Genomic DNA, 13,867 nt, shown 5'->3' on the forward strand with positions numbered 1-13,867 from the left:
GGCCATGTGTGCGTGTGTGTGTGCATTTTTGGCAAAATGCTCATAAAATATTTACGAGCCAATGCCTAAAACTTTCATACAACAATTATTTAATGTGCCTTGCCAAATGTTTATTATTTCGAATGTTTCCTATTACGCACACCTGTAGCCAAAATAATTGCCATAAATGTAACAGCAGCCATTCCGAATGTTCAGACAGAAATTAGCCAAAAGTCGATAAACGTTCTGGAAATATCCAAAGGTAATAAAGACATAACTGCAAGTGCAAAACTGTACATTTATGAGCATCATATAAAAGCACTTAACCAAAATGCCCTGCGTTCAATTAGGCAAAGACTAAAAGTGGTTGGATTGGTGAATGCCCAGTGTGGAACTGAACATGAATATCAGCTGTAGTTCATATTATCGTCAAAGATTGTTGACTTTAGTTAGGATACATTTATCGTAGATAGAGATTTGCAAGGGCTCGCAAAGATATTTCGGGTTTTTCTCATAAAAGAAGTTCTCCTCTATGTACTTTTTCTTCACAATATAAATGTAAACTTCTTTCTAGATTAGCTTCGGTGCTTATAGTCCGGTTCTTATAAAATTTGCAGATCCTAAAAGTGCCTTTATTTCGCAGAACAACATCACACACTCAGAAATGTGAGGGGGTACCTTATACCTATACCTATGCCTTTGCATAACAGACCTAGACCTATGCATATAATTTTGAAAATTATCAAACAAAAAGTGATTTCTTCCCGTTGTGCTGCCCAGATTCTTGCAACTGCCGCCAAGGGTGGCAAAGTTTATGAGCTCACATAATGACATCACAAACCAGAATTTTGATTTATACGCATTGATTCGGCCCAAGAAACGCCAACAAAAATGGACTCGTCACTCTATGACATTCAAATGGCTATAATTAAGCTAAATTAGCGGCCTTTAAAAATATACAAAAAAAAAAAAACACACACAGCTCGCAACGAATTCCAAAATTTATACGTTATACAAACATTAAATTGGCATTTCGCAAACGCATTTGAATGTAAACAATACAAAGTCGAATATAATTTGCATGATTCCAAAGCGTTTCGTAAGAACCAGAAAAAAAATGTTAAAAAAAAAACAGAGAATCAAAAAAAAATACCAAATAAATTATGTGGGCATTTCAAAAGAACTTTATTGCAACAACAAGAGCCACGCCCCTTCTGAGCATGCCCCAAAAAGCAAGGCCAATAGCCTGAAAATGTATATATGTATGTACATATATTTTTTGTTTCTTTGGTAATTGATGCGACTTGCTGCGCATTTGCTTGTTGCATTTAATTGGCTCGAAAGGGTTTCGCTGAGTTATGCGTTCGGGGGCAGGGGCAGGGAGGAAGCATCGTATTAAATGCCGCTATCAAGTGATGAATAATAAGCGCGCTGGCCAAAAGCTGACCAAAACATTTAATTACAAAAACGTCGCGGCGAGCAATAAATTTTGTTTGCCTTTGCGCCGCGCCCCAGGCCCCGGGCCCCGGGCCAAAGAGTATACTGAGAGGGGGGTGGGGTTGGCAAAAACAACAAAGTACAATTTGCCACATTGTTGAATCGGCTTTGTTTATCAAAAAGTGCGCTCAAAAGTTGCACGCTCATCCTTATCCTTTTGGCAGTCGGTTCTTAGCCTTGCATAAATATGCTTTTTTATTTATAAGTTGGCCAGAACCGTAACCTAAACCGGCAACCAGCTCGCATCCGAGCCCCCGCGCCCAACACAGAGAAAAACTTTTTCAAAGCCAAAATTTGTAGCCCTGGTCGCCGCCGCTCTGGGCCAAAAGAGAGCAATTTACCCAAAAAAAGCAAAAGCAAAAGAAAATGAAATAAAATGAAATAAGAAGCAAGGTGGCAGAAGCAGCAGCAGCAGTGAAACAACTTTTTTGTTGTTGCCGCTTGGCTGCGCTCTTGCCAGGCCGGCTACTGCGGCAAAGTGTTTGCCAGAATTGGCATTGCCTGACTTTGCTTCAGGACTTGCCTTATTTACTTCGTTTTTTTTTGGTTTTATTTTCCTACTGCATTTATTTGAAATGGAATATACTTGTAAGCTCTCGCTGAGCGTATTAAAACTTTGCCACTACCTTGCAAATAAACCAAAAAAAAAAAAAGGCTTGTGCTATGCTGATCAGCCAAAGCGTTGGCTGCTTCTGCAATAAAATCCTAAAATCCCGTTTGCAGCATATGGCTACTTGCTTGCGTTAAGCCGTACACTAAATTTAACTAGCAGTTAAATTTCATTTGAATTGCTTTGAAAACTTTTCGAAATCTGTGCTAAGTGGCAACGCCAGACGGTGTAAAATTTGCACTTAATATTTAACTGTTTTGTTTAAAATCTATTTTTAAATGTTGCCAGATGTGGCAGTTATTATGAGGTGGCAACGCTGATGCTTGCTTCTGTTTGTTAAGCAGATCAACATAAGCATGACAACATATTAAAGTGCTTGTCAACATTAACAGCGAGAGTAGTGGGAGAACTTTAGGGCTAAATTAATTTCAAATCGAATTCCTTGACTTGAATACTTATAATTCATTCTTTTCATTATAGCTCAAATCTGGGTATTACCCATATTCAACTTATTTTATAAAACTTATGTTTGATAAATTAATTAAATTCATTTATAAGAACACTTTCTTGAATTATATTTCCTCCGATATGCAGCCATTTGAGCCAGATTGTTTGTGTTTGCCTGCCTTACCACGCGCGTTCCGCAATTAAGCTTTACCTTTTGCCACACACCTGGCTTATTAAAATATATACATATATATATTTTTATTAAAAGTGCAGACATTGCATTTAATGCGAAAATACAACCGCAGAAACGTGGACCGCAACTTAATTTCATTTTAATTAAAAACTGCAAGTACGAAATGCCATTTTGCTCCATGGAGTATTCGAGTTGTGCATAAATATGTCAATGTATGCCCCCGGGATGAGCGCAAAATATACGAGTGTATATCTATCTATCTATCTATCTTTCTATCTAACTATCTAACTATTCATCGGGTGCTGAGCCAGCGGCAAACGCTGCGTATGCGTAACGTCGCCTAATGACCTCAGCAGCTGGGGCAAATTGTCGAATTTAGTGCGGACCACGCCCCACGCACTGCTGCCCCTGCCACAGCCTGGGGCACGTGCTGCCCCAAAGGCTCGTGTGTGTGTGTGTGTGTGTGCTGTACACTCGGAACTATTCACGGATATTCACGGGCGCTGTTCGCACATACGTGAATACAGTTTTGGTTACTTTAATCAAGTGCGCGCGCGCCTAGCACGAAAAGTGCTTCAACAACATTCAGTCCAATAAATTTGAGACGAGTCGGGGCTTTTATCAGGCAGCTACGTCACCATGTTGTGTGCATGTTTATGGCCAGAACGTAAAAAGGCCAACACAAAAGGCAACAACGAGAAAAAAAAAATGTTGTTAAAAATACTTTGCATGCCAAGCTAACCCAGCGTCGAGTGAGCTGCTTTTCGCCTGCTTTTGCCGTTGTGCCTGATGTCAGCCAAAGTTTCATATGTCATAATTTTATCAGGCAACAAAAAAAGGCAAGTGATGTCTATCTGTGAGCGAGTGTGTGCGAGTTTGTGTGTGCGAATGTGTGTTTGTTGTTGTTCTTGTTGTTGTTGTTCTTGTGTTTGCGCTTGGCCCTAAAGTGGAAACGCGGCGCTGCCATTCATGACACGCAGGCATTAAGAGCTGCGACAGGAATGAATTCAAGACCCGCTTTGGCCCCTGCTCTTCGAGCAGGTGCATCAGGCGAGACGTAGTCGCAGTTGTTCTTCTCATACTCTTGTATAGGGTATTTTAATTTTATAACACAATGTGTAATGCATGAAGCAAGACGTCTAGGACAGCATAAGGATATATATATTGTTAATCTGCATCTAGATCCTCTTGTCTCTTACTTATCACTATATCATATAGCTGCTATAGAAAAAGGATCGCAGAGAGAGTTCTTGTATGTAATACTGTAGAAACTGTCGTGTTTTTTTTTTCATATTCTTTATGACTAAAGGACTAAGATATCAAAGAGAACAATATTGATTTTATGTATAGAGAAGTTTTTGGGCATTACAATAAATTCTGCCCACACTTGGCATTCAAGATTTTTTCATGCTCCACAAGTGAGCAAAACCTCATCCAAGTCGGACTACTTTATCATATTCATATATAAGAGAAGGTCGAATAAATGCTGCACGCAAAACTCTTTACTTCCTGTAGATATCTTGACTAAGCTCTGCAATTGTGACCTCTACAAATGCCTAAAGATCTGTCAAACTCTTTCGAGTTGGAGTACTATATTATATAGCTCCTACAGGAGCATCTACTATATGTATTTAAAGCTTTGTCTAATGTTGCATGCTCCACAATTATGGATTACAGGCAACTTAACTCCCCTTGGATAACCCATATACACACTTCGGTTAGACAAAAGCTCAATTAATGAGTTCTGAAACAATCTGCGCTGTCAAACCCTACACAAGTCTCCCTCAAAAGGGCTCAACAGCAGCAAACAGTGTTGTAAAGCTACCCAAGTAGTGTATTTAATGTTCGGCGTGTCGAAGGGAGGCGTTCTTTATTGTTGTTGTTGCTGTTGTTGGGCATGCTAACAGGTACATTTGCAGCGTTGACTTTGATTACAAGTTCAGGCCAAAGCGACTGCAAAATTTAGTGTTATGTTTCGTTCTTTGGGGGAAGGCGCGGCGAGGCAAGCCGAGGCGAGGCGCGCTGCAGCGAGTCACTTAAGGTCCAAGGCATTTTATAAACTATTTTTGCTGGCAGCAATTGCCGCAGTCGCAGCGGCAGCGGCTGGGCGCCATTTTCTCACTCTCTTAAGCGCTTGCAACATATTTCTTCAATTTGCAGCAGCAGCAAAAGCGACAACAATAACAACAACAACAGCAGAAGCAGAAGCAGCAGCAACTATGAAAAATATGATGTTATTTTTAACACACTGAAAGCGTGTGGAAAAGCTATTTTTAGCTGGCAAAAAGCTGCCAGCGATCGAGAAAAGCAAAGCAAAAAATACAAAGAAAAACTTGTGGCTTAAGGCAGCAGCAAGCAGGGGCAGCCGGCAGCACTTGCCACTTGCCGCTTGCCACTTGCCGCTTGCCGCTTGCCACTTGCTTGTTGCCACTCTTGCCGCAACGAGTAAGGCAAACGACTTTGGTTTTGTGTCGCCTGTGAACTGCATGTTTTATTATAAATATAGCCAATAAATTGCGCCGTTTAAGTGTCGCCTCTGCCGCTAAGCAAATGCCACAAAAGGGCGCACACAGATTTAATAATAATAAAAAAAAAAAATTGTATAAATAATTTTTTGTTCGCCAGCAAAACGATTTTGCTGCCTGGGCATATGCATATTTTTTTCGTGTGTGCCACGCTGCAAGTGTGTGTGTGTGTGTGTGAGTGTGTGTGTTAGCTAAAGCAAACAGTTGAAATTGGAAACAGTCGGAAACACACACACACACTCAGAGAGAGAGACAGTTAAAGCTGTGCAAACAGCACCGCAAACCCGTTGCACAAATATACAGATGCGGGGGCCCGGCACGAGCTGCAGAAACTGGACAATTGGACATGCTGCTGCATGGGGGCATGGCAATAACTGCGCATGCCACATGCCACATGGCGCAACAAAATACCAAAAACGCAGTCAAAGAAATGAGAAACTACAAAAACAAAAAAACAAGTGACAAATGCAGCTAACAACAACAACAACAACAGCAACAGCAGCAAACCGCAAAAGCATTTGGCAAAAGTTTTCGCCATGAAATTTAAAACACTTTGCTGATCGCAGGGGCGTGGGAGGGGGCGGGCGGTGCGGCTAGGTGATGCAGCATTGGCATGTTGAATGCAACGATAAAACGCTAAACGCATATTAAAACAGCAACAAACAAACACGAAGAGTGGGGTAGGGGGAGTGTGAGCGGGCTGTTGATTTGTTAGCCATGTGGCGTGGCAAAAACAAAGTGCCAACACCCTACCGCCCCCCGCCCACAGATGGCGCGCACGTAATGCGCTCTCAAAAAAAACAAAAAAAAAAACATTAAAAAAATCCAAAAACGAAACTAAATTCAAAGATTGCAACTGAAACAAACATGAAAAGCACAAAAAACAAACACAAAAGTTTTGTGAAAGGGATTTACGAGTGTGTGCATATTAAATCAATGCAAAAATCTATGCACTATGCTGACACAGTGACAAGGAGGAGGAGGGGGGGGGGGGGGGGGGGGCGCGGGGGGCGAGAGAAGTGCATCAAATATGCAGCAATTTAAGTGCAGCCAGTGAAAAACTTTTTGTTGCCAGTAGGCAAATCATTTATTTAATCCATTTTAGGAATTTGCATAGGGGAAAAAAGCAAATAGCTCGCAAAAATTGATAATATTATTCAGGCATAATAAACTATAAGTTATATATACTAAGATTAAAAGATTTTGTCAAGCAGAGAGAAGATAAAACGAATCTACGCAGTATTATCATTAATTTTAACACCTGCGCGAAGTATATCAATATTATGCTTTTGCCTTTGTAGTCTTTGTAGTCTAACAAATTAAATAAAAATAGAAAGCCCGAAGTTTTAATACCCTTCCAAACAAACGGCTTTGATTTCTAAGCCTTCTACACTTCTTTATATTCTGCGACGTCTCTTGGCAAAGATACAATCAATTATTAGCCTAGCACCTAAAATCATAAAATTTCCGCTAACGCCTTTTCATATATCTCTGGCAAACTCTGGCAGACACATATAGATTAAGTTAGAGTTAAGTTTGACTCAACTTTACAGAAGCAATTTCTTAAATTGTTGGCACCCCAAGCGCTTTTCATGTTGCCCCTATTGTTAGATCCAATTATAATTGTGTTATTGTTGCACTATTAACAAGGCCGCACCGAAAAAATAAATTGTAATAAGCAATTTGAGCCAAGTTGAATACAAAAAAAATTGTATTTCACACTTAATTGCTAACACAAAATATATAAAAATTGCCCAACAACAGCGGAGCGCAGTGATAAATTAATGAATCTGAACTGCAACCGTTAAGCTTAGGTATTTTTTTTTTGTTTTTTTTTGTATTTTTTTTTTTGTAGGAGATTGAGACCGCAAACCGTACCGAGCCGCGTTAAATTGCCCAACTGCCCAAACGAGTTTCCGGCACATATTCATAGTATATTTTTTTTTTATTTTTTTACTTGATAGAGATACATTTTCAGCTGTTGAAACGAAACGAAACACACGCGAAACATGTTTCGCGTTATTTAAAAACTCAAATATTTAAGGCATGTGGCGTTTAGCTTGCAGTTATATTTGATTTTGTGTTTATCACTATTAATTTTCCAGATTTTGTTGTTGTTTATTTCAGTCAGGTGGTTGTGGTAGGTCGGGCGAGTGTTGAAAACTGAACTGAATTCAATTTGATATGCAAATTTTTATGATTTTATTGATATATGCAGAAAATGTATATGTTAAGTACGGTTAAACGAGTTATGACACCTACTTAAAGCGTTTTATTTAATGTTGTGTGTTTAAAAAAATATCTTAAAAACAAAAAAGCAGAACAAGTTTAGCATTTTAGAACACAGAACTTAAAGTTGAACTGATTTGAGTGTAGTAAAGCTCACATATGTGTGAAGTTCTCTTTAAAAGCTTAAGCTTCTTAGAATTTTTTTGTTTTGCAACACTGTTTTCAACACTTAATGTAAGACTTTCCAGCTGTAAAGCACTTTAGAGCATCAAATACAATTCATATTGTTAGGTGCTTGGAAAAAAACCTATTCAACGCTTAAGTCTTGACTTACAAATCAAAATATATTGAAAAAACAAAATTTCACAACACTATTTTTGAGGTACAAGAAAACTTTATGGCTTTTACTTAAAGTCTAAAGCACACTAATTATCTCAAATTGTGAAATTGTTAAAAATTTATTTGTAATTATTGACATTTAAGAAACAAATTGATAAATATAGATTTTAAAGCCTTAAAAAGGCAAAGCTTTAATATAATTAAATGTTATTTAGCTCACTTAAAGCTTAAAGCTCGGTGCAATATTACATTCTCGCTTTAATAAGATGTTTTATAAGGCGGCTTAACTTTAATCAACTTAAGTTTCGTGCTACTTTCAGCTCGTGTCGTTGTACTTGAACATCTTGTTAGCACCTACACATATATGTTTACAGTTAATCTTAGCTCCCAACTGTTCAATAAGCTGTTGCTATGCTTAGTGCGTTGACTCTTGTAAATGCCTTACTTAAGTTACATTTTTAAGACTTCATTTCTACATTGCTTAGGTCTTTCCAGCTACTAAGGCTTCTTTGCGGCTTTCGCGGGAATTTGCCATCTTAGAAACTCCCACCCAACTTCTTAATGGATTAATGCAGTCTCTTCAATTACCATTTGCCAATTAAGAAACGTTTTAACAAATCAAAGATCAGGATATGGGCAAGCTGAGCAGCATTTCACCCTCATTTTAGATCCAAACTCAAGTCCAACAAATTGCATAATGCCATTTGAATTGCAGACGCATAAATGTCACAAATGCTACAAATTGCAATACCAAATGAGCATCAATAAAAGCACTTTATGTCGCAAGTCACTTATACACACACACACACACACACACACACACACAGACACACAGACACAGAGACGCACACACACAGCTGCAGTTAAGTAGCTGCCCAGCGGCGGGTCCACTAAACAAACATGGCAACATGTCTATTCCTGCAAAAAGCCAAACATTGTCGTTGCCGTTGTCCCTAACCAGGGTCCAGAGCAGAGCATACAACAACAGAGGGCGGGTGAGCTTGTGGCATGCAACGCACAGCACAGCACAGCACGAAAGGCAAATGGAAAACAAACCCAACAGGCCTGCAAAACCTAACGAATCGAAATTCAATCAACGATCAATGAATCGAGTCGTTAGGCGACGCGGCAGCGCGGTGCGGCAAGAGCCAAGCCAATAGGGCCGAGCGCGATTGAATGCGACTGTGGCGACGGTGGCGACTCACGGCGGCATTTAACATTTCCGTTGCCATTGTCGCAGCTCCGTCGGAGGTACCCGCTGCCATTCCCAGAGCTACCTGTGCAACGTGGCAACAGCTGCGCTGACTCGCTGCCAGGCTGCCTGGCTGCCTGCCTGGCTGACTGGCTGACTGGCATCCTGCGTTGTTGCCTGCGGAAGCTGCGCTTAGTGCCACAACGGATGTCAGTGTGGAGGCCACCGTCAAGCACAACCCACGCCCCCTTCGAGCCCAGTCAGTTAATTCAGTTTTCAGTTATTTGAGTTTGGTTCTCATGCGTTTTGTTTGGCGCTTTTTTTCGCGTCCCTTCTGCATAAATGTCGCTTAAATGATTTTATTGCTTTTCGTCTGCCCCACTGCTGCTGCTGCTGCCGCGCGTCATCATCATCATCATGACCATCATCATCAACAATACGAGCTAATCGGTTTTGCAAATGTGAATTTGCATTTAAAAATAGCAACAATGAGTGCATTTCAAACGCAGCTGCTGAGATACACACACACACACATATTAGGTTATAGATACAGATACAAAACTGCATTTGGCTTTTAATTTGTTTTTGCTAGCATGTCTGATTAGACCAGCTAGAGCTGCACATTAAGTGAACTGATTATGAGCAGCCCGGGCAGACAGGAACCCGCAACCAGGGAGCCATCTACATAAGTAATTAATTGCATTTCTCAGCAACAGCAGCAGCATCAGCAGCCACATCCCCGTATCATCATGTGCATCGTTTGTCGATTGCCAACTTCCTGCATTGAGCAGCCGCCACACAAATTGCAAATGAGAGCTAAACTCGAGTACCAGGAGCTGATAGCCGAGCGCTGGTTAGCTGGAAAACTGAGCAGCTGCTCAGATTGTTAGCCAGTAGCTGCGAGCCAGTGTTGCAGATTCAGCTACTTTTAAAGCTAAATTTGGCTATTTTCGAAACGAAATTAAAATTTTGAAACTGATGAGAAGACCAGCTTAAGAAAAGCGCCTGATTTTTCAAGCATTTGTTTCACATAAAGATCCAGAGACAAACTATATATAAATTCTTCTTTTTGGCTACGTATTGTGCGTTTTTCTTCAAATATATTTTTTGTGCTGATATCGGAACTAGAAAATTTAAGCCCGCGCTCATCTCTAATAATAGCATTCCAATATATTGCCAACTTTGGCTCAGAAATTTAATTCAGCTGTTTTTAGCAGACAGTTGGCAACACTGCTGTCCTCTGGCCGACGGCAAATTATGAGAACCAAGCAGCTGCCCGCCCCCAAAGTGCGCCTGGGGAGCGCTTTGACAAACAATGTAGCTGACAAATGACGAATGCAATTTGTTTGGCAAAATGCGCAACGAACAAAAAAAAAAGAAGGAATTGCGAGTAGATTTAACTCGCGCTGGCTGCGGCTGCAGTTGAGTAGTGGCAAAATGTTGGCAAATTAAGTCGCTGGGGAGCTGCCACAAACAAACAAACAAACAAAACAAATAGTCGAAAGAAGCGTAACAAATGCGTTTATGCCAAACTAAGTGCTGAACGAAATTTCATCAGTAGGAATGTTTTATTAGGGTCTGGATATTGCCCAGCTGAAAGGAAAGGTAACACACGCGAAATATTTACATACATACATATGTATGTGTATGTATGCATACGCAATACCGGAGTTGGGCTCTAGCAATACATTTTTTATTAAAACTTACATGCCAGTCAGGAATTGCTGTGCGAGGTCTGCTCGAGCTGCTGTTGTTGGCCGCATGTCAGCAATTGTTTCAAATATTTTGCATTTCACTTTTAATGCCAAGCAGCTGCACACGCAAAGACTTGAAATCACAAACATTTTTCTTAAAATTCTTATTTGTCATGCACTTAGTGATGAGCGACTTACTAAAAAAGCATATGCTAGAGAATGCTGTGCATTAACATAAGGGTATCGATATAATTTGTCCTATGCGAGCCAGACTTGGCCCTAATATTATCGATAGTTTGAGTGAATGCAGCCTCTTGGTTGGCTGCGCTAATTAGGTCAAATCAATCAAATGGGAGTCGGTAACACTTTTCTTTTTTTTACGTCGTGACAATTTTTGTGTGGAACTAAATTGAAAACAATATCTATTGAGCATACGTGCATACATTTATATTGTTTTATTCGTGGCAACGTTTGCTTCGGATCAACATAATCAAGGAACCAATTGAGTTCAGATTTAATATATCATTAAATCTTGATTTGCCGTGTTAGTCGCGATTGATCGCGTTTAATCTTGTTACATATTTACATACATATGTATGTATGTGTTATGCTCTAATGATATATACATACATACATACATACGCATGTTGAGAAATAGGAAAATTATTTTCGTCGTTTAAAAACAGTTTAAGTATTGTTGAGGTTTGCTGTCATGTCTGATCGTGTTACGACGTGTTGAGTCGTACTAAAGTCGTGTTTAGTCGTGCTTAAGTCGTGTTAAGTCGTAAAAGGCCCTGTCAGGCCCCCTTTAGAAGTGTCAAGTCCTGTTTTGGTTGCGTCTAGCCGATTTTGTCGTGCTTAGCCGAATTAGGTCACCTTAAGTCGTGCTTTGGTCGGGTTAAGTCGTGTTAAATCGTAACTTGTTCGTGTTAGGTTGTGTCAAGTACCGCTCAGTTATGTATCAGTCGTGTTGAGTCGTTTTTCGTCGTGTTTAATCGCTTAAAGTCGTGTTGGGTCGTGCTTTTATCATGAAAATTGCGTAGAATCGCGATAATTCATGCTCAAACCATTTTAGGCTGTCTTTTTCGTCTTGTTAAGCACAGCCCGGGCACACAAAAGCATCTTTCTTTACATGAAAGAGCGTGCTCGTGACACGCAACACGACACGCTGCCAACTCCAACTGTGTAAGCTCTGCCCTAGGCAGCTGACACTGTGCTACAAAAGTTATCGTTCGCACACTCGCTGAGCAATTTTGCAGCCCTTTGCCTGTCCATTCAATTGAACACACATTACACATACGACACGTGGGTCTAAGGTGAAAAATCCTTTGGCCCAATGTGTGCGCTGCCAGCAAAGTAAAATTTTTGGGCAGCTGCTGCCTGTTACTGAAAGGAAGCTACATTCGGGATGAAGGGGCGGGGCTGCCTAAGCTGATTTGGCAGAATGGACAGCTGCTGCAGCTTTTGTTGCTGCTGCCGCTGCTGTTGCTTCTCTTGTTTCTACATCTTCTGTGCTGGGCTTGCAATGAAATGCGGAAAAGCCCCCAAAAGCGAATTTCCACTAGAGCTGCCATTAACAGCTTGCACTTGAACTTGAGGCGCCATAAAAATGTTGCCGCATACATATTTTATGTTGACAGTTGACTGACTGTGCGTGTGTGTGCGCGTGTGTAAGCACAACCACACTCATGACCTTAAACTTCAACTTGTTTTGTGGCCAACCGCCGCGCCAGGCCACGCCGAGCCGTGCCGCCTCGCAAAACGCAGCTGCTGCTGCTGATGAAGACACGCAAAAAAAAATAATATACAAGCGAGGCAGCCGAAAGCAAACAGCCGCCGGGCCCAGAGGCAGGTGGCTCAAGTCGATATTGCGGCTGTGCACTGAGAGAAATAAAAGGGCAGTTGCCGCAGTTTTCAATAAACTTCTTTCATTTAATTAATTGGTGAATAAAAAAGTACTTAAATAATTAAATGCAAATCTTGCTAATAATTTGTGTAAATATTTTACAATATTTTTGCACATTTTTCTGTCAGTGTAGCTCGCTGCAGCAATAAAAACTTTAACAATAATTAAGAAATAGTTCGCAAAAAAATTGTAATTGCAGCTTTTGCCAGTTTTGTTTACGTGTTTTTTTGCAGCTTTTTGCACGTTTACGTGCATTTTTTTCGGACAGTGTAGCACAGTCCAAACACGTTGATCGGACGCGCAAACGACATGAGCAATTAAAAATTTGTTAAATTAATTTTGCAAATTTTTTTTGTTGCTTTTGTTGCCTCCGCAAAGCCAAAGAACCAGAACCAGAACTGAGCAGCATAACGAGGCCCGGGCCCGGGCCCGTACCCAGACCCAGACCCAGGCACGACAAACCGTCCCGCATTTTGTGTAATTCATTAAGAACGCTTGCCAGCTTTGGTTCAGCAAACGTTGTTGCCCCCCGGCACCGTGCCCCGCATGCCACATGCCGCACGCCGACTGCCACTTGCCGCAAGCGACCCTTTTTCAGCTCTGGCGTTTTATTGCTACACTTGACATTTTGTCAGCAGTTGCGTATTTTAATTTAATTCATTTTTATTAAATGCGGGCTCCGAGATGAGTGCACCGCCCCCGCACCCCGCAACCCGAGCACGACTCCGACCTCGCCACGCCGCGTGGCTGTTGCCAAAGCCAATGTCATCTAACGTTGACATTTATTTCGTGCATTGCGCATACGCCGCGTATGGCAGCTTGAGCAGTCGTCTGCTGTGGCGGTTAGCCAAGTTTGTCAGAACTTTGGTCCAGCCCAGACCAGACAGTACGACAGTCCCTCCTTCCCCCCGTCCGTCCGTCCTGGCTGTCAGCTCAGCCAGAGACGAAGCATCAGAGCGTCGTTCATGTGTGTTTATCTTCATTTGGTCTTTAGGCAAGAGTTGCGGCCAGTTGGGCGGGTCGAGCAGCTGGCTGTAAAGTTTAGACGTCATTGCAAATGGGTTTTAGCCATGGCAATGGATTTGGCGCAGATTGGATTTTCGACTTTTGCGCTTAGAGAGACATGCTCAACTTACGCTCAACGTTCGCATTGGCAATTCAATTAAAATACAATCCAGAAAAGAAGCTGCTAACTTGAACGGTGTCGAAGCGAGGCAAATGTATTCAGTTTTCGCCAAGTCGCACTAGTGTGTGTA

At 41.2% G+C, this 13,867-nt stretch overlaps 1 long non-coding RNA gene across 2 annotated transcripts in view; it reads right to left on the minus strand.

Moving 5' to 3' along the window:
• The window catches only part of LOC135431978 (uncharacterized), a 51,958-nt gene that overhangs the window by 21,819 nt on the left and 16,272 nt on the right, over positions 1-13,867 (minus strand). The window contains exon 1 of one of the 2 annotated variants that reach the window (XR_010436873.1): positions 10,719-10,894. The exons of the other annotated variant lie outside the window; for it this stretch is intronic. This is a non-coding gene — a long non-coding RNA (uncharacterized LOC135431978). Of the gene's footprint in view, positions 1-10,718; positions 10,895-13,867 lie in introns of those variants that run through there. 2 annotated transcript variants of the gene reach the window in all.

The sequence above is a fragment of the Drosophila montana genome, unplaced genomic scaffold, assembly GCF_035044405.1.
Source record: "Drosophila montana isolate Dmon_TW-CO22-7 unplaced genomic scaffold, ASM3504440v1 contig_3200_1, whole genome shotgun sequence".
In the NCBI taxonomy this organism is placed as follows: Eukaryota; Metazoa; Arthropoda; class Insecta; order Diptera; family Drosophilidae; genus Drosophila; species Drosophila montana.